The sequence below is a fragment of the Anopheles darlingi genome, chromosome 3 (genome assembly GCF_943734745.1).
Source record: "Anopheles darlingi chromosome 3, idAnoDarlMG_H_01, whole genome shotgun sequence".
In the NCBI taxonomy this organism is placed as follows: domain Eukaryota; kingdom Metazoa; phylum Arthropoda; class Insecta; order Diptera; family Culicidae; genus Anopheles; species Anopheles darlingi.
Genome location: NC_064875.1, coordinates 10,500,286 through 10,520,248, shown reverse-complemented (window position 1 = coordinate 10,520,248; position 19,963 = coordinate 10,500,286). Strand labels below are relative to the sequence as shown.

Here is a 19,963-nt window from a genome sequence, read left to right as displayed (position 1 = left end):
GGTTCGTCGCTTCAGAACCGTAGTTCGCTCGTTGAAGTCTTTTGATTTTTTTTTGCGATTTTAAACCCCTGTGTCGTGGTTTTAATCGTACAAAAACAAAAGACACAAGATGAACGTCTCATCAACCGCTAAATGATGCAATTTGAGCTCCATTTTCGTTAGATTTTCACTTACTTAATCCGCTCGGAAATTCGATTCGCAAGCGATCGTTCGCATTCAAGCACTTCCTCCGACCACGATCACGGCGGGGATAACAAACTGCAACAGCCGCTGCCAGGTGATGCAGCTGCATCCAGCGCATCTTCAAAGTCACACGCTTCAATGACAAGGGCAGGGTGGTGGAGGTCCATTGAAACCCTCTCTCCAACAATTAACCGTCGTGTTAGCAATTAGAAAACACTCGTTGCGATGGTTGCGATGGATGCAATAAACAGCTACCAGCTGGTATCAGCTGGTTGGCATAACTTTCGCACAACGAGGGGGCGAAGAAATTGCGGACGGACCGCGTGAACGACGGCGTGACGGCGGTGGCTCCGCAGCGCAGATAAAGATGATGAATTGATGATCGTTAGTGTGATCGCGCCCGCGCGCGCGGGCGCTCTCGGAACTCGGTATGACGAGGATCATATCGAAGTCGCTTACAATGATTGGTGAGCGGAGCAGATTCGCAGATTAAATCATAACCTCCCCCATCCCTTCCGTGTTACAAGCGTTACCGTGGTGTCCGCCGCCGGCTTGTTAAATGCGGCCAATGATCACCTAATGATCGCATAAGCGGATCGCGAAGAATAGGGAGGAAGTACGCGGTTCATTGCACCACCACCACCCCCTTTGGGTGGGGTTTGTAGCTACCGTGTGTTCGTTCAAAATCAATTCACACTAACACCACCAATTACAGGCCACACCACCATCTTTTGCCGATTGATCGCAACACCCTTGCAGACACCCAGAAAGAGAGAGAGAGAGAAAGAGATGCAGAGATGAGATGAGCTGCAGGCCCCAGTGTGCCAAGTGCCAAGTTGGTGCGAAACCAACTTCCTGTCCATCCCATCCACCCCAAACAGGGGGGGAGGGGTGCGCGCTCGCGATTGAATGAATCGAACATTGGCACGTCGCTATCAATTAGCTAATGTTTTAATTGCCTCGCTGGCCACCGTTTCGCCAGCTTTTGCTTCCTTTACCAGCCCCACGGGGCCCGTCCCGGGAGCATCATTTCACGCGCCTCGCGACATTCTCACACCCCGTCCCTCCCCAGGAGCGCCTCTACAGGGCAGAAGATCCATTCGCCAGCACTCCGAAGGCGATTGCCATTTATGTCATTCCTTGGCCTGCAGCGAAGCAACGGGCGAACGGGGCCCTCGCCCGTAGGACAAACAAAAACTCGAAGCTTGCAAAAAGCAGTGTCTTGGAGCTGGCAAAGCGTGGAAACCGGATTCACCGGAGCGCCACCGCTGGTTGTGCTATTTTGTGTTTTGTCCGAGAGTCCCAATTCCCTTAGGGCCAATGGAGACCGTCATCTTGATTATAGCCCTCCCTCCGTCTGTGCCCCCCCTCCCTGTGGGTCTGCTGCAACGGTACTACTCGGTCCGGTCTCGGACTGCTCGCGACGCGCTAATGCGCTTATCGGACCCGGCCGCAGAGCGTTGGGTAATCTCCGGTGCCCGCGTGAGGAAGATGAGACTCGTACCATTCATACGCCCGTGGTCCGGCCGGTCACCGCGGAGAGTTTGCAGAAAGGAGTGCATCGTGCCCCCCGGATTGTCCGATGATCGTTAATGCAACTTGCGGATGGGTGCGCGCACACACACACACGATCGAATTGCAAGGAGAAACTATATAATTCGCTGAAATGTTGCTGCGATTGCTGCTGCTGCTGCTGCTGCTTGAGTAACAGTGGCCAGTGCCCGGACTGCATGGCCTCAGGATAGGAATAAACATGTCAACTTGCTGGGTGCGCGAGCGCGCGCGTTAAGCGTTCAGAGCGCGGCAACAAACTTTCTTCCGTGCCTTTGAATCATTCCTTGGAACCTCGAGCGCTGGAGAAGGATTTGACGTAACGAGATGCCACGAGCTTCCTCACACACACACACGCGCGCGCGCCCTCGGTTTTGGTATAAATCAACGCTTGGCAGCACGTGAAAGTACGCGGTGATTTGCCGCATCAGAAATGTGTTTCTTGAGTGTTTTTTTTCGGTTCGTTTCGTTGAGTGCTGCGCCAATACAAACAAAGGCGCGGCAAAGAGAAAGACGCCAGCAAAAATTCGCCAAATAAACGACTCATTTTAGCGACAATTCATCAATAATCATCACGTCTGGTGGTGGTGTGCACACCACCACCACCACCACCATCTGCCACTTTCCGTTCCGTTCCGTACCACAACACGATCAGCTTCGCGCGTTATCCGCTATCGAAATTCCCGCAATTGCTGTCATCAATTTGCGGAAAAGAGACAGGGAGACAGATTCGATCCGTTTGAGAAGATGGAGACGATGGGCTGTAGCGTAGCAAAATGGCGAAGAGCAAAAAAAAGGGGGCCAGAAAAACGCGGATCGTTAAGTGAAAAACAAGATAGATGAGCACTCTCACGGTGTACGCAGCATTTGATTGGCGTCAAATCAACGTCCCAATCAATCGATCCCGAGGCGTATAGCGTAACGGAGGGGAGGAGGGGGGTTGGTTACGTAAGCCATAATTCGGGTGCATTATCCTCACCGAGAGGGGAAAAAAACGCGAGAAGAAAATACCGTCAATGAGAGAAAAAGGTGGCGGCTAAATTGGAGACCGGAGTAGGCCTCGCGGTAGCCAGATTGACAGAGCTCCTCATCAGCACCGCGAGTGGTTGCTTGGATCCAACGAGAACGACAAGCTGCTCGGTGTCTCGGTGTGTGTGTGTGTAGGTACCTGTGTCAAGGCAATGCTGGTGATGGTTTATGCGCGAAGAAATTAGCATCGAGACAGGCCAGGTATCGATACGTCCAGGGAGGTCTCCTACCTGCCTACCTACCAATCCATCCCATCACCATCATCAGCAGCAACAGCATCATCATCATCATCGCCGCCGCCGCCAGAAGGAACGAGGAACACGCTACCCGTGAAATCGGAAAGTCCCGATGGTCTTCGAGCCACCCGCTTCTAACAGGGATTTCCCTTCCTGCCCTCTTCTCACACACACACACACACACACGCTCACACACAGGCGCGATCGATTGAGCGGAAGATAAATACCATAAATTATGACAACGGAGCACATCGGAGCGGAGGTGCATCCGAGCGCAGCATCACTGGCTGGCCTGGTCTGGTCTGGTCTGGCCTGTTGTTATGTAACATTCCAAAAATTTCCTTCCAGCCCTACAGTCCCGCGGCCACACAGGGAAAAAAGGTTGAACCTAGAACCGTACCGGGACGCACTCTCTGATGCCAAGGAGGTGCCGGTGGTGGTGGTGGTAAAGATCAAAATTAATAATATTCATACATAAAGAGAGAGAGTGTGTGTGCGTGTGTGTCCCTATAGTCGAGTCGTAAAGTGTCTGTTTTGACTGTTTTGAATAAAATACCAATAACAATTCCCAGCAATCCCAGAGAGGTACAAAAGATCCGTTAGCGTGCACGGACGGAGACACATTCCCACATTCGGTGTGTAACGACGATCACGACGAGCGACGGGCGAGCAGCTGAAAAAGCCCCGAATCTACTCTCCGGTTGCGCGATGGCATTTCATAGCGGACCATTTGGTGTTCGATCCGATGCCTGGCGATGCTGCTGCTGATGCTGCTCCTGATGCCAGTGTTCTGCTCAAGTGCTGCCCTTCAGAGCGTCTGACAACACACCATGAACGTCAAGCGAATGGGTGGGGACATCGCACCACACCGCACGACAACATTTCGGAGGGCTGAAGAACGGTGAAGATGCCGCACGTGAAAGTGCAGTGCCTGGGCATCGATCACGTCCTCGGCAGCCTCCAGGCAACCACATAACGTCATTGCATCATACGCTCGACCTTCTGTGTACCGCAGGTGATGTTATCCGTGCGGTGCGGTTGGTGGCGGCACTTCGGTGAGCCCTTTTGACAACAACCCTTCAACTGCTCGCTAGGTCAGGCCACGGGACGGGCCTTTTCGGTAGCTTTGCTGGCCTTTTTATAGATTCTCAGCCAACGAATCAGCACATTAGAGGTGTTTGATCGATTCGATACATTAATCAAAGTAGCCCTAGTTCTTGCAGCGTTACACGAGCGCGAGCTACACTGCTTTTCATAATGATAGTCTCATTGTTTTTTTGTCTATAGAAAACCGGAAAAATGGCTGAATAAGGTTGCCTGATAGTAAATGAAAGTAGAAGATCCAATTATTACGTAAAAAGTTCTCAAATTGCATACAGATCTGCCTGGGTTATGTCGATTTATATTTTAAGCCATTAATGAGGCTATCGTTTTGAAACATCAATTTTGTATGGGTTGTGGTTCCCTAAATCAAGGCAACTCAATTAATGAATATTGTTAAAATACATAATGAATATGTGTCTTTTGCACAAATAAAATGTATTCCCATTTACCAATAATAGCTTTGTTGCTTAATCTTAGTCTCAGCTAGAAATTGTCTGATTTCGTCTGAAAAGCGAGGCTATCGTTATGAAAAGCAGTGTAGCTTCAGTACTTGGCCGTGGTGTCGAGTCTGGAGCCCCTTTGACGCCTTTATTAACACAAAGTCGTCGATGGTGACGCGCGAGGAGGTGTAAAGTTTTACAATCATTACACCCCCGGCACCCCTCTCCCGAATTCCGGATCATGAGCACCATTTTCGGGTGTGGCAAGTCGATAAAGCCGCTCATTGATTTATGACAGCCAGACCAAACCGATGAATGTAAACGAGGCAAACAGACGTTAAGACGTGTCTGTCTGGGTGAGGATGATGAGAACCTCGCGTTCACTCGTTCGGGGGAGTGTTCTTCTAAGCGACCAGCGGCGCGACGGTTACCGCTTATTGTTTTATGCGTTTAGAGCTCGCGCTCCGAACCGGATTATAAATTGTTGGCAATTTTTGAATAAATTCTCCAAACAGCCATCGGCGAGGATCATCTTACACACCTTCGACTTCGACCGGTCGTTGGTGCTGGTTGGCTGGCCTGCTGGCATGCCATCACGGTTGCTGCTGCCACTCAGGAACTGGAATGCGAATTCCGATGTTTAATTAACTTTACAACCTTCCGAAGCTGAAAGGGGGTGAAAAGAAGAATGGCAGCCACCAGCGGACCAAACGGGCCACTAACAATCTATTGGATTGTTGCATTTCGCATTCAATGCCTGGCGCTGGAGAATGGTTCGTTTCGGAAAAGAGCGCGCGGCTCGCGAGAGTAGATAAATAGAAAGTGTTTATCATCATCATGCCCGGGTGATGGTGGCCCGCGGTCATCCATTTTGTGAAAGAAAAGGATGGTCTCGACGTCTAAAGACGATTGGACTGAAAGGACAGGCCTGCAGTCCGGTCTAGAGCCTCACGAGCCTCATTCTGAAGAGAACGAAGAGGCGAAACATTCTTTTGCTTCCGCCGTACGGGGCAATCAAGCGGGGCGAGCTCATCAAAAGCCATCGAACCGGCGCACGGTAGTGACCTTTGTGACCCCAGCCTCACGTTTGCGAGTGTGTGTGCGTGTATCCTCCTCGGTGACTGACCAACGTCAAACGTCATGCGCGAGCGATCAATCAAGCGCACAAAACGCGCGACGTCTCCGTGTTTGCAGATCGATTGCGACAGAAGAAGAAGGCACGTGTAGGAAGAGGAGGAGAAGAAGAAGAAGAAGAAGAAGAAGAAGAAGAAGACGAAGTAGAAGAACCATGCGGACACCCACCCAAGAACAACTCCTCCTCCTCTTCTCCGTTCTACTGTTAATGAAGAAATTATTCTTCACCTCCGCTTCCTCCACTCGCTGCTCTGGTGTCTGCATTGTGCAATCACAAAGTGATCGCGAGCCCACACGAACGCACAAGAAGGGTAGGATGGAAGGGGAAGACTGCAATTCCCTTTCTGCAAAAAGGAGGCCAAACGCCGGCCGCGAACCTCACAAGCGCGCGATCGCAGATGCTGCGCGAGTGATCGTACTCAGTTGTGTTTGTTGGTTGCCGTTTGATTAATTGCGATCGATCGCGTGCATGCGCGCACGCGTGTGTGCGTGTGTGTATGTTTCCGGCGTTAGCACCCTGGAATGTCACACTCCACACACATGTGTTGCTATGTAAGGTAGGGTCTCGCCCGCTGATCGATTACGTTGGCTGTTGGCTGTTGATGATCATCAGCATCACGAGGCTCGACAACCGGTTCCAGACGCACTTCAGACGCACTTGACTTCATCTTTTGAGCTGTGGATCGTGGAGCACATGCTGGTTTGAACATACCTGTAACGGGAGAAAGAGAAGAGAAGGGATTTCAAAATTAGATTTTCCGGGCCCAAAAACTGAACTGGAACACAATTGAAACCCCTAATGATGTCTCACCCTCCTCTGATCGTGCGCAACATTCTCGCGCGATCCGGCACAACCCACAACAGTCTTCCGGTGCGCATTGCCACACTGGCATTGCCCGCCCGGGGCCGCATGCCGGGTGTGTCGTGCCAACGCTTCCTCCTCCAAACCACCTCGTACCGGGCTCCCACGCCACTGATGCGCCGGCATCAATCAGAACCCTCGCCCAGAACGTGCGGTGGGGAAGAGTGAAAGGTTCTAGGTTCTTCATTTACCTGCATTTGCTACGGTCGGTGTTCGTGTGCCCGTGTACCCGTCTGTGTGTGTCTCCCAGCGAGGTCTTAATCGATTATTAACGAATTGGTCGCCCGCGGAGGGTTCGTCGCTTCGAAATCCTTTCGAAATCGCCGCCATCGCGTGCACGCCATTGCCGCGCGCGCGCGAGAGGAAGTTCTAATGTAGGATTCTATTTTGTAATCCATCCTTCCTCCCTTCCCCCGCGGGGCGGTACATTTTTGTCGTGAGGTTCTCTGTCGCGATTTCCGTCGTCGTCGTCGCCATCTCCGGTGCGTCAAACGTTCGGTTTGGTGACCATTTATGGAATGGAGTGATCGAGCGTGCGCGCGTGCGCGCGCTTGTGTGTGTGTCTGAACGGATTTGAAATTCACTTTCCGTCGCCCAGAGTCTGGTCTGGTCTGGTCTGGCCTGGATTGCATAATTGCCTCAAACGCGCAATCGCACACCCTCCCTCTGTAGTCTTCCTGCTGTTCGCGCAATTGCAAGGGAGGGTTGAGTCATCGTCGTGCCACCCACCCACAGGTAGGGGTTCTGTGTGCGGGTCGCGATCGTGGGCAACATTGGCCAGAGCGGGCCCAAAATGATCGGATAGACGACGACGACGACGACCACTGGTTGGGTTTGGGAATGTGCGCCCGCAATTGGTCGCACGCAATTGCTTGACCGCATTACACTGCGGTACACGGGGCCACGGAGCTGCGGGGATTGCGATTTTTGGAACCTCCTAGACCGCCCTAGACCGCGTTATGCAAAGCGCCCAAGTCTAAGGCACTAGATGCTGGATGCTGGCGCTGCTTTGCGAGTGAAAGGAAAAGAGGCAGATCAGCATCTTTTGGGACTCCCTTACGGAGGGTAAATCCGGGGGAAAACTGCTGGTTGTTGGGGAAGAAACTTCACTTTCTTTTGTCAGACAATGTGGACACTCTGTCCGGTCCGGTATGCAAGTCGATTTAAAGTCCCTTGTGGAATGGAAAATGGGGAGTGTTAATTGTTTGGCCCTTTTTCGGTCATTTATACACAGATCCATTTCCCAAAGGGGGGCGCGCACGCACGGGTTTGTTTGATTTGTTTGTCGAGTAGACAGCCCCCTTCGCTCGCCCCCTTAAAGACCTCGAAATCCAAGGGCGCTTGGACCTGCGGCAGAGCATCGTCGCTAGACTAGAAAGTGCTTTTTCGCTGCGAAGCGAATGCCTTGTTTCACACCTCGTTGAGTGTTGAGTTTGTTGGATTGCGCCACCACCAGCCAGCAGCAGATCACTTACAGCGTACCCCAAAAACTATCTGTCCAAACTGTCGGAAGGTAAACAAAACAAGGGAGACAGAGAGAAACTCCCGAAAGAAAAAACGAGCTAATGTTTGATCAAACACGACACGAGATAAGGAGATCGAGGATCGAAGCCCCAGACAGCGTTATGAGAGGTTTCGAGTCTAAAGATGAAGCGAATGAAAAGGGAGAGCTGCTGCTGCTGCTGCTGGATGCTTGGAGGTATTTCCTCCAGGAAAAGGGTCAGTTTCATTCACCAAAACCGTGGCCTATTCCCACGCGATGTTCCGTCCGTCCGTCCACAACATGATGGTCATCGCGATGAATTATTTGATCGCTCCGATCCCGCCCGGTCCCGCCTTCAGGCGCATTGATTAGGCAATCCACCCAGCATTGTCGTGATTGGAAATCATCACCATCATCGTCTCATCCGTCGAGATAACGAGATGCCCAAGAGAGTGAGCGAGAGAGAGCGAGAGAGTATGTCCAACGCTCAGCACAGCATGATAAATGCGCATTATGCGACCATGGACGATGGACATCGTCCACCGAAAAGTCTGGCCGGAACTTTCTTTCTCGAGGAATTCAAAAAAGGGATGAGCTGCCGGCGTGGAATGTGGATTCCTCCGGGCTCCAGTGACCAGTGGTCGATGGTAGCAGGCGTTTTTTGCGTTCCTTCCTACCTTCCGGTGGTGGCGATCGAGGGTTTTTTTCCCCATCCGAACATTGTATAGCGCAGCAACATTGTGTAAGCACCGCTGCTGCTAACGGTTGGTGGTGGTTTTTTCAACTAAATAAAGCTTAGTGCGTGTGTGTGCGTGATCGCGAGTTCTCGCAATAAGTAGAGGATCGCGGGATGGCGACTTAAACTCACAGTTTATCTCATCGCTGACCGTGGCTGGTGGTCACAGACGAGATTGCTTACTCCGAAGCGCAAGCACCGTACATTCCATCATCATCATCATCGTCTTCATCTTCGTCGTCATCATTTGCATCGTTCGGAGTGAGGCACCGACAACGACGAAGACGACGAATGGTAGAATGCATTATGCAAAAATTATGTCAAACCGCGCGCGGCCACGCGCCCATTTCCTGTTACTCTCCCTAGTCCCCATTGAACTTGACCAACGGTCCACAGACCAGACCGGAGGCCCAGAACACGTTTTGCATTGCACGGAGGCAAAGCACGGAGAGTCGCATTTCTCGCAATTGTGTCGCGGTACGACTGCGTCTGAATTGTGTGTCCCACCGCAAAGTGTCCCCCTGCGTTACATTTCTCCGCTTTTTCCCCGGTGGCGCTCACTATTATTACCGATTTTTATTATTTATTATTGTGGCGAATACCAGAAGGAGCCCGAACCCGCAGCGCCTACTGGGGTGTGCGAGGTAGCAAAGGGTCCCACACCACAAATGGTCCGTTAATGCACCTGGCTACCTGGTTGCCAATCCTGTCCCCCGACTGCCGGCCCGCGGGTGTGTGTGGTGCCCGAGGGAATGGAATTTCAATATCACCGTAATTTATTGCGCTGCTCCAGTTTCTTACGATTGCGCCTCCTCTCAGGCGCTCTAGCTCTCTTCCTCTCCGTCTCCGTGCTCTCTTTTGCTCTCGTTCTCTGCTCTGGTTTCTGCTGTGTGGATTACACGCTACACCACGCTTTGCACTCGATCCCGGGGCCGCCACCGGGCCGATGATGCTGGCCAATGTTTTGATTGTGCGCGCAATCGCTTCCCGCTCTGCGCAAGCTCGCGAACTTGATCTTCACGGGGCTCGATGGGTCTATGGGAACTGCGTGTTACGGATTGGGAATCCGATTGCTGCAAAAAAACGCCGGGCGCGAAACGATGCGGAAACGCATTAAACTGGTTTTTTTTTTGTTTTGTTTTCGATGCAGACATGACGACAATCGATCGAGATTGATCTCCTGCAGATTAACTTTGACGAATTTTAATTTAAAATCATAAAACGGATTATATCAAATGGTGGTCGCGAAACGATCACCAATTGCTGGAGGCAAGTTTGGCAGTCTTTTGATTTTTTTTGTCAGCAAGCGACGAACCTTTCTTAAGTTCCAAAAATCTATCAAACCAGCAAGTCTGAGATTAGCTATACCTTCACCAAATGTTCTTGTAGTCCGATTCTGATCGATTCCGGGTTTAAATCATAAAAACAGATCAGCTATCCCGCACCCTAAAACCATCAGTCCCGCAGAGCACTTTAGCGATGCAGCAGTCTTTTGTTTGACAACAAGCGACGAACGCGACGCAAAAAAAAAACAAAACACCGTAAATAACGCAGAGCCAGAAATGCATAAAACCGGTCAATCAGCTTTCAAGGAGGTTTATTACTGTTTACAGTCTCGATCACTCGTCGCGTGAGCTGCTGGCGGTGATGTCCTTCGCTATGGTCACTCGTGAGGGTCACTCGAGGTGATCGTGTATGTAACATCATAACCCCGTTGATGGGTTGACCAGTGACCGGTTGATCGCGATGATATACTCACCCAGCCACGAGTGTTTGCAGGAGAAACAACAACAACAACGACGATGACAGCTTCCAAACGATGTCCCAAAACTTGTCGAGCGCGTTGAGCGTACGTTCGGTCGCTTGGTCAAGTGCGGTGGAATTTCGTTCGTTCGGTTCCACAAGAACAGGTTCCACTCGCCGTCCACGCCACGGACAGCGCTTAAACAAACGCTAGGAATTTGCATATCTTTCAGCGAAGCGGATGACGCGCCCGAAAGTCCAATGTATTCTAATTTTGCAAATTTCAAGTCCTCCACCCCGAAAAAACCGAACCCGAACCGAAAGTACTTTTTGTGAAGCCCACGCATTGCGCGTAGGATTCGATGAAGCGCAGAGCTCGATGAAAGCCTCGCTTATCGGTCCGTCCGAGAGGGAGAGGCCTGTAGTGGATAGTAGGTGTGCGCCAAATACCTTACGATCCAAAAATGAAATCACTTCTCTCGCGCGCCCCCGGACTCAACACTATTGGGGAGTACCCGTCTGCGGTTCGCTATCAAACCGTGTCAGCAACGGCAGTTTCGTGTTGGCCATGCTCCCGGGGCATATGGAAGGGGGGTACAAACATCCGAAACAAACACACGCATTGCGTACCTTCCCTGCCCCATCCCCTTCGGGGCCCAAAAACCATTCTAAAAGGCCGCTCGATCCGGGTCAAGATTCATTGAGGGGATGGCGCGCTACGTCGAGACTCATTCGGGATGCAGTGTCGCTGCCGACCCGTTAAGGACACAGGTGCTTTGGTGCCTTTCATAGACACACACAAACAGCAGCAGCAGCAGCAGTAGCAGCAGCAGCGACAATATTATGCGAATAGAAGAATGGTCGAGAGCCAAACCGGGAGGGAAGGTTTTTTTTTTGTCACATCCGGTCACCACCCTTCGCTTAGTGGTCAGAGCCCCGAGGGGACGAAGTATCCAAATAGAAACCAAACTTCACACCCGGGCACCAAAAAATATTCCCTCCGCTCCCCGCCCTACCCGGCGAGGTCGATGACGAAGTAATAGTTGAAACAATGACATAAGACGCGCCAAGCATGAAGCAATGATCGGCACGTGATCGCGGCACACAAACTCAGTGGAAGGAAGGAAAGCATTAATGTAGCATTAACCTAGCAGCTAGCAACGTCTACGGTCTACGCGGGTGATCTCGACGCAATTACTCGCTCGATTCCGTGTGACGTGTGTGGTTCTCGCAGCGTTCCGAATTCGATTTATTCCGATCCAGAGAACCTCCGCTTCGATCTCCGATCCGATCCGTTGATTGGTGGTTTTGTTTACATTCCGTGTGCGAGCCGAAGAAGCGCCAAATATTGACCACCGGCAGTACCCCTCCAATAGGAAGTACGGTAAAGCCTCTAGAACCGGTACTCGCTCCGGTGGTCGGTAGCGGAACGGCGTAGGAGGCCAATTAAGTGGTCCCGTGGCCGCGCGGGGACGAGGAGGCCTAGAGGCAAGCGGTTCTCCATTTTTGGGCGTGGAGAAAGCTGGGCCAATCCGTTTTAAAAAAGGAATACACTCGAAACCCCTGCCTCCCACCCTCAAATTCCCTGGCAGCTGGCTGGCCGGTTGTCTAGGAGTGTAAATGGATCGCGATGAAGTTGTTTGCTGAATGTTGCAACCTGAGATAGACGATAGAGTGGTCTATGGAGGGAGGCGAGTGTTAATTACATTTTATTTGTGTGGAATTGACCCGATTCCGCTGAGAATGGTATGCGTGTGTGTGCGTTTTTTTTTTGTGCGGTCATCGCGGACAGCTGATTTGCATTTGCCTCCCTACCGCGGGCATTCTTAAATGGTTCGTTAACCTATGGATTGTCCTCGATACAAGCTGCTTGCTCTAGACCGTCAAATTATATAATTTGGTTAATCCATCCATATCTGTGATTACCGATAATTGGCCGATAACTTTCTAATCACACCCCTTCAATTGGGTTATTCAAAGCCGCGTCTACGTCACGACGGTCATGGCTTACTTGATGAGAAGCGAAGCACATTTGGTTTTGACAGTCCACTAGTGGCCACTGTTCTCTCACCATCACGTCATCACGTCAAATAAAAAACAAACAAATGGAAACAAACAAAACGGTTTGCGCCGTTATATGTGGTTCCAAATGCAAAAAAAAAAATGAAACAATCTGGTACCGAGCGTAACACCGCTGACCGTCGGTATCGCCAGTGGATGAACCGGAAACGATGAGCTACACCTGACGAACCGCGGGAGGAACGACGACATCAGGAACCGAAATGGCCGAGCAGAATTTGAGGCACGCACTAAAGTAGTAAACAACGGTCCGACTAGACTTTGCCTACCTTCCTGGTGCCTGTGTATCAAAATTTGATAAAATTTTTGGACGTACATCCGGCAAATTCCGAACGAAGTACGCTGGGGCTCGCTGGGAACGGTATTCGGTGGTATTTTGTGCGGCCTATCCGTGTGTGCATTCCTTAAATGCTGCACTCATAATAATGATATCCTCTCCAAATGAAAGCATCCCAAGCATAGCTCTAGGTCACCGCCCTGGAACGGCACGCTTATCTAGCTCGGTTTTAACGCGGAACCCGCGGCCAGCCAGTCAGCAGCTGGCATAGCAGCGCTACTAGCGAGGGTACGACGATTACGTGAGCTATCCATGATCCAGTAGGCCACGATTACGTGGCAATTATCTAGCAGACCGCATGGCTAAGCTTAAGCGCTTAAGGCCCCAATCCGAGCTGATCCGGCAGACCAACAAAAAACCCCGTTACCCGCACCCGTTGATGCAGTTCTTCCTGCTTTCTCACTCCTGGAGCACTGGCGGCCCTTAGAACGTTACCGAACGGCGCTGCAGCGATAGTTGTGAGAAATCTTTGGCGAGAGAGAGAGAGAGAAAGGAAAAAAGTCTAATCCCCACTAAACTCACACACACACATACACACACACACACGCATTCCATGATCGATAATTGCGCAAATCGAAACGCTCGAAGTATGCCTGGAAGGCAGGGAATGGTCGAATGGAGATGAAGAAAAAAAACGAATTCAAAATCCCCTTTCGCTTGCCAGGAGGTGAGGAGATTGTAGACCCAAGATTCGAGAGAGGGAGAGAAAAACTAATATGATCGCGATGGGAACCGTCGCATGGCGGGCTAGGCCAGGGCCAAGCGGAAGGCGGTGGGCCGTGAGCTGAACAGATGTAACACACATGCTCCAGATGATCGGACGAGCAAGATACGCGACGGGCATCTCGGAGACTCCAATCGCGGTGGTTGGTTGGTTGGTTGGTTGGGGGAGGGGAAACACCTAATGGGCAACCAGCGCAAATGCTCAACCACACACTGACGCACACACACACACACACACACACACACACACACACACACACACACACACACACACACACACACACACACACACACACACACACACACACACACACACACACACACACACACACACACACACACACACACACACACACACACACACACACACACACACACACACACACACACACACGGGGAGCTTGGACGTGAGGCAGGTCGCAGTGTGCTCCATCGGTGGCAAAAACAATTACGTCGCGTGTCGCGCAGTCTCCAAGTGGCGAAGAAGAACTGAGGAAGAGTAGCTGGAGAAGCAACAAAACGATCTACCATCACCGTAATCGTTGTCATCATCATCATCATCGTCGTCGTCGAGGGTCTGAACAGTGAGTTGCATTGTTCCAAGTTCCAAGTAGAACGTCATTACCTCAGATCTGGCGCAGTGATCTATGGCAGTGTCAAAGGCTAGTTAGCGATTGCTAAACAGCGGTCAGATCACCACCAGAGCACCCATTAGATCGCGTCAGCTGCACGCCGTTAATGTTATCATGTTACCGAGAAACAATATCCGTGAAAGCTGTAGCAGCTGTTTATTAGAATGATGTATTCTGTCTTATCATTCTCTCGGGGAACTCCACAACAAACGTTGTTGAGCTCGTTGAGTTGCTAAATACATTCCCTCGTAGTCAAGGAGAACTCATCATTAGACGCAGTGACCATCGACAGCGCGGGATGATGCGCGCAGTTGGTCGATCGATGATACTTATGGGTATCACCGCGACCGCCACCACAACCGGATTGATGCGAAAATGGTGTTTCGCCTGTGTTAGTGTCACGCTAGGAAGAGCTACGAGTGCGCCATCTAACCAGATTTAGCACACAGCACATCCATACAAGTGGCTTCACTATGGTGAAGGTTAGTCGCAGTAGGCAGTCCGTCGAGCAGTCCGTGAGCGCCACTTGCATCAAATTGACTGTGGCCCATGGCGTGTGTGTGTGTGTGTGTGCGGAATTCCGTTCCGTTCGTGCCACTACTCTTAGCTTTTATGTCATGTTTTCTGTTTGTAATGTTTTGACTTTATAGAGCAACACTCGGGTGCAGCCAGGTCACCCTGCGAGCTGAGGTGCTGAGGCACGTGCAACAGTGTCGCGCTCGCGTATGAATGGCAAGACTGTGTTTGGAGGATAGTCAGCTGCTGCTAGTGTCTCGCGTAACACTGCCGGTGACGACACGTTACATAACCTACGTTAGTAGAAGCCTGAAGTCACCCCGCACAGACACAAACGAGAGCTCACGATCTCGCAATGCAGGCATCTTCTAATGAGCTCCGTTCTTGGGTGAAGGGTCCAAGGGTATAAAGAAGCGCCCTTCCCAGCTCTCTGCTGCTCTCGCGCAAGCTAATGATCTAACCGATCGTCCAGCTTGATGGACTCACAAAGAAGTCATACGTTGGCCGGCCACACTTAATCATAGACACGCGCCTAAGCAGTCCGCCATTAAAACGGAGGACTGGACCGGAGGACTTTCACCTCGGTGAGCTGCTGTCAATACGCGCGGGCGCGCGCGGGTGCGCGCGGGCGCTCGCACCTACTCCTGGTCGTCAAAAATGTGTGGCGCGTGTGCCTCACAGATTGCCATCCATTTAAATCCATTTTCGGAAGACGCAATTCATTGGAGCATTTAATTTCTTCCGCTATAAAACTCCTCTCCCCCCTTCCTCTCTCTCTCTCTCTCTGGGGCACGAGCGATGAAGACATCCAGCTTTGGTCCAGAGAAAGAACGAACAAATCTCCCGACGAATCGAAACGTAATTTGTGGCAGAACTCGACGGAGGAACGACGCGGGAATGGACAGTGACTATTAGCCTGCCCCATTCAACGGCCATCAACGCGGTGTGTCAGAAGAACAGGGAGGAAGGGAGTTCTCTCCCCAAAAAGATTATCCAACTTGAAATTGAATGAGCAACGAACCGAGGTCCGAATCGAATCGCACGCGTGTGTGCTGACTGTGGCTGTAAAAAGGTTGGATGGCCCCACTGAATGGACCTGAGCCCGAAGTGTGGACACTGTAGAAGGTTCAATTTGACATGACATGTCTTGAGTTATTCTGGGTTAAGTTGCTGGACGCCAAACGCCAAAAGAACGCTCTTCCATTCGCGCGCGCGCAACAGACGCACCGCAGCCGAGGGATTCAGGTGTATTCCGTGTAACGGTGGATGATACCAGCACGAGCTTTCACGACGAATTCCTAGATGACCACTTGGAAGAGCTGTGCTGAGGAGATGCAAACTCGGCCCGGACAGCTATACACAACCACACACACGCACACACCGCACCTCGGGCATGGACATATACAGCCACAATAACAGAGAGTCTACGAGAGCGTCCGAAAGGTTCAGAGACGAAGGGATAGGGGAATATAGAGGGTGAGGTTAATGATAAAAATTCTTTTACGCGCCCGAGCCCCAGGTTTGCCAACCTGGTGGTGGAAGGTGAAACTCATCGGCATAGCTGCCGCTGCCGCGGGACCAACAGGCGGGGCAGAAACCTGTTTTTCGGTGGTTCGTCCATCCGTTCGTCCGTTCGTCCGTTCGTTCCAGCGCTCCAGCGCTCCAGCGCTCCAGGCTTCCAACGGGGGAAGGGGAACACATTTGAAAAGTGATATAAAATCATCCACTTTGTGTCGCTGTGTTCACCATCACCTCTCCATGAACCATCTGATCCGGACTATCTGACCATCGGCTACAAGATCTGCACGATCCGCCTTTCTCGGGTGGGACATCACCCCCTGTACGCGCCGACTACGGGTAATTCAAGGGTTTGGAATGTTTATCCGCTTTGAGGGGTTTGAGCCACTTGTGGTGTGAGATCCACTTGATGCACAAGATTCTTTCGTTCGCGGATAAAGATAACTGCGCTCGAGTAGTACACTAAGCGTTGCCGTCCCCGCGCGAGTGCGACAGAAGTGATGGCAAGTGATACTGGACCGGAGTGGACTTGAATGGCGTCGCGGTGCGCCTCAGAATGCCAGAAAAGGGTACCGATCAAATTATCGTATCACGCTTTTGACATTCTGCTCTTCGCTCCTTGTCCAAACCACCAGCGCCATTCGCGGAATTCCTCGAACATGCAGGCCGACTTGGAATTCAGGTGCTTGGGGTGCTCCTCCGTGCTTGCAAAGTAACGTAAAGAAACACCGGAACTCTGGTGACCGGAAGTTGTGCGTTCCACCCTGTTCCACGAAGAACGGTTCTATGATCCAGGAATAATGCAGAAGAAGAAGTAGACGAAGACGAAGTGTACCAAGAGACGTGCGCAAAGCTAATTGCTTTTGCGGTCCGTTCTATCCGGATAGGAATCCGCACCAAAAACCGAACGAACCGCTGGGGAAGTAGCAGCAACAGAAGAAGATGAAGAAGAAGCGACCGTGAACGAGCACCTCAGAGGAGCTTCTAGGCCTCGCGAGGGCCAGCGCCACTCACTGGCGGAAATTTGCATAAACTCGCATAATGAGACGCGCCTAGTTCACGTTATCGCGTCCGCGACATTAGACCGTGAAACCGTATCAATAACTGAACCGAACACAAACCTCACACGGACCCGAGCTCCCAGAAGGTGCGACGAAACGAGTTCTCGGAGTTGCTGCTGCTGCTGCTGCTGCAAGGGTGAACTTCTGTGGCCCCGGGGGGTGCGCATCTTGTAGCGGGGAACTTGTTTTTCCGGTTGCAGAAAAAATAAACTACAACAATATAGTCACACGGACTAGAGGGGTGTGTGTGTGTGTGTTTTTTTTTTTTTGCGAACCGTCCTCTCTCGCTCTCACTCTGCCCAAGAGTTCCATGCGTGTCCCTTGGAGCGCACGGCTGAGCATCGCCGAAACGGCGACGCGACGCTGGCACCTCAATCTCGAACTTCGAACTCTCGCGTATGTGTGTGACCGTTTCCCCCGCCGCAGCAAGCCCGAAGCTGATGAAGATTACGATCAAAGTGAGATCCTGAGCCAGCGATCCTCGACGGTGTGTGTGCGTGGTGCGGTGAGCAAAATAAATTCCTTCCCGAAAAGAGCCCCTCGGGCGCGATCGTAAAAGTGATCGCGGTGCTCGAAAACGCGAAACGCAAACCAAGTCCCGGCGCCGGATCCCGGAACGGACAGCCCGCCAGCCAGCCAGCCAGCCTGCAGCTTTATTGGTTTTTGCGCATTTGGACACAGTTGGGAGCCCCGGGATGCCGGCGGTAATCTGGATACCGGGATCGACAAGCGATCGAGTGTGATAGACGTGTGCACTTGTACGTGCGTACAAGCGGGAGCAAAACATTAGGGAGCGTCACAGAAGTACTTCTGAGGGTACGACCTGAGGCGTACGCATTACGATGCTCGCTGCCCGCTGCCCGCACAGTGCTGATGGCTATCGATGACCGCGCTTGTCCGTTGTGCCCGTGCCCGTTAGGTGTCACCATCGATGTCACCGATGTGCGAAAGCGCACACATTCCACATCTCTTCACAATCTCTCGACTCGACTCCGGTCGGCTTAAGAGGAGCTCCAACAAATCCATTTCCACTGACCGACCGGGCACACACACACTCTGAGGGAACGTTTACAGTTGGAGAAGGTGAAAGTTCCTCCGGTTTCGCCGCTGGAAAGACCGCACGCCATTCCGAACACCATGGGTGGTACATGGCCGTTGACCACTAGCCGAGATCGCATCGATCAAGTTGAAGAGATCGCAAAGTAGGAGCTTAATCCCCGGTGTCCCACTAGATCGGTAGATGGTAGCAAGTGTAATGATCACCAAAGGCATCTCATCTTGGACACCCTCATCAGATCACCCTGTATGTGTCACTTCCGTAGGTGAAACATGTCGTCCAGCTTCTTCTGCACCCGACCTCGTCCTGTGCCTTGTTTACAAACAAATGACATACCCGCTGTAGTTGGGGACAGTTGCCGGGCTTGTGAAGACCTCGTTACCGACCAGGAACAGAGTGTATCAATTCCGCCACTCGTCTACTCGACTCCGCGTCGATCGCGATCGGCTAATCATACGTCACGACTCGATCGAATGCGGGGGCTTTTGGAATTAAACATTTCTACTACAGCGCAAGCGAGAGGGAGGCAGTCCAATCGCATGTAATGTGGGCCCACCATGTCTAGGATGTGTTTTGCACCGTTTTCCTCATCGTACTTCCACACCGGACGGACGGACGGATGGACGAACAGCTGCTATTTGCGCTGCGTTGATCTTCCGGGACTTTCCGGCGTGGATAGGTAACGATCGCTGTACAACGTCGGCGGCATTGGGAAATGAATGGAGTGCGTGAGGGCGTGCGTGCAGTGTGTTGGGTTCCGGTACAGAACCATTTCATTTCTGTGTTTGGCAGGAAACAGACAGACGGCGGATGGAGAGTGATCTCACCGTCTTGTCATGATCGATGTACCGACGCCTCATTACATCGCGGTGTTGTTGGGGTGTGATTTGTTGTAATCGGAATCGTATAGAGATGTTAGTGATGAAGTATGTGTTACGACGCGCACTGATGGACTAGTTCAGCATCGTTACATGCATTGCATTGAAATCGATCCATCTCTTTTGATGAGCTTTTAATGTTTCAATTAGATGCCAAGATATGTGCGCTGCTTTAGTGACAATCCGGGTGATTTCTTAAACAAATAAAGTCAGGTCAAGTCCAGAAGTTTGTAAGGCGGAACTCATAGATCATGCCAGTAATTCTGTTGCATGAGTCCAGTATTAATTTCTGGGCAATAGAAGTTTGATTAGCTTTGTCTAGCTCCAGAATCTATGGAATATAATTACATAGAGCTCAATAAGCATTGTCAAGAACGGCGATACGTTTTTGTAGCTACAATTTATTATACCTCGTCTAAAGTTAGAGAAGTTCATGAAGACCTTCCGACAAAGGTTCGAACACAATTATGCTAATTGGATTAGGATTGTAACTTCGCATCCAATTCGCTTCAAATGAAAGAGTTTCAACATCTCTTTGCTGTGATACCTCTATTATGACATGAACTCACCCCTATATAGCCCTTCAAGTCACCGTAAGTCACCGCATGTAACTTCCTCATTAATCGCTTCGTTTAGACACCGGTCAGCCCACACAAACACA

General features: G+C 51.3%; 1 protein-coding gene across 1 annotated transcript in view; it reads right to left on the bottom strand.

Moving 5' to 3' along the window:
* LOC125954157 (mucin-5AC-like) overlaps positions 1-19,963 on the bottom strand; it is a 54,622-nt gene that overhangs the window by 28,039 nt on the left and 6,620 nt on the right. The gene's annotated exons all lie outside the window — the stretch shown is intronic.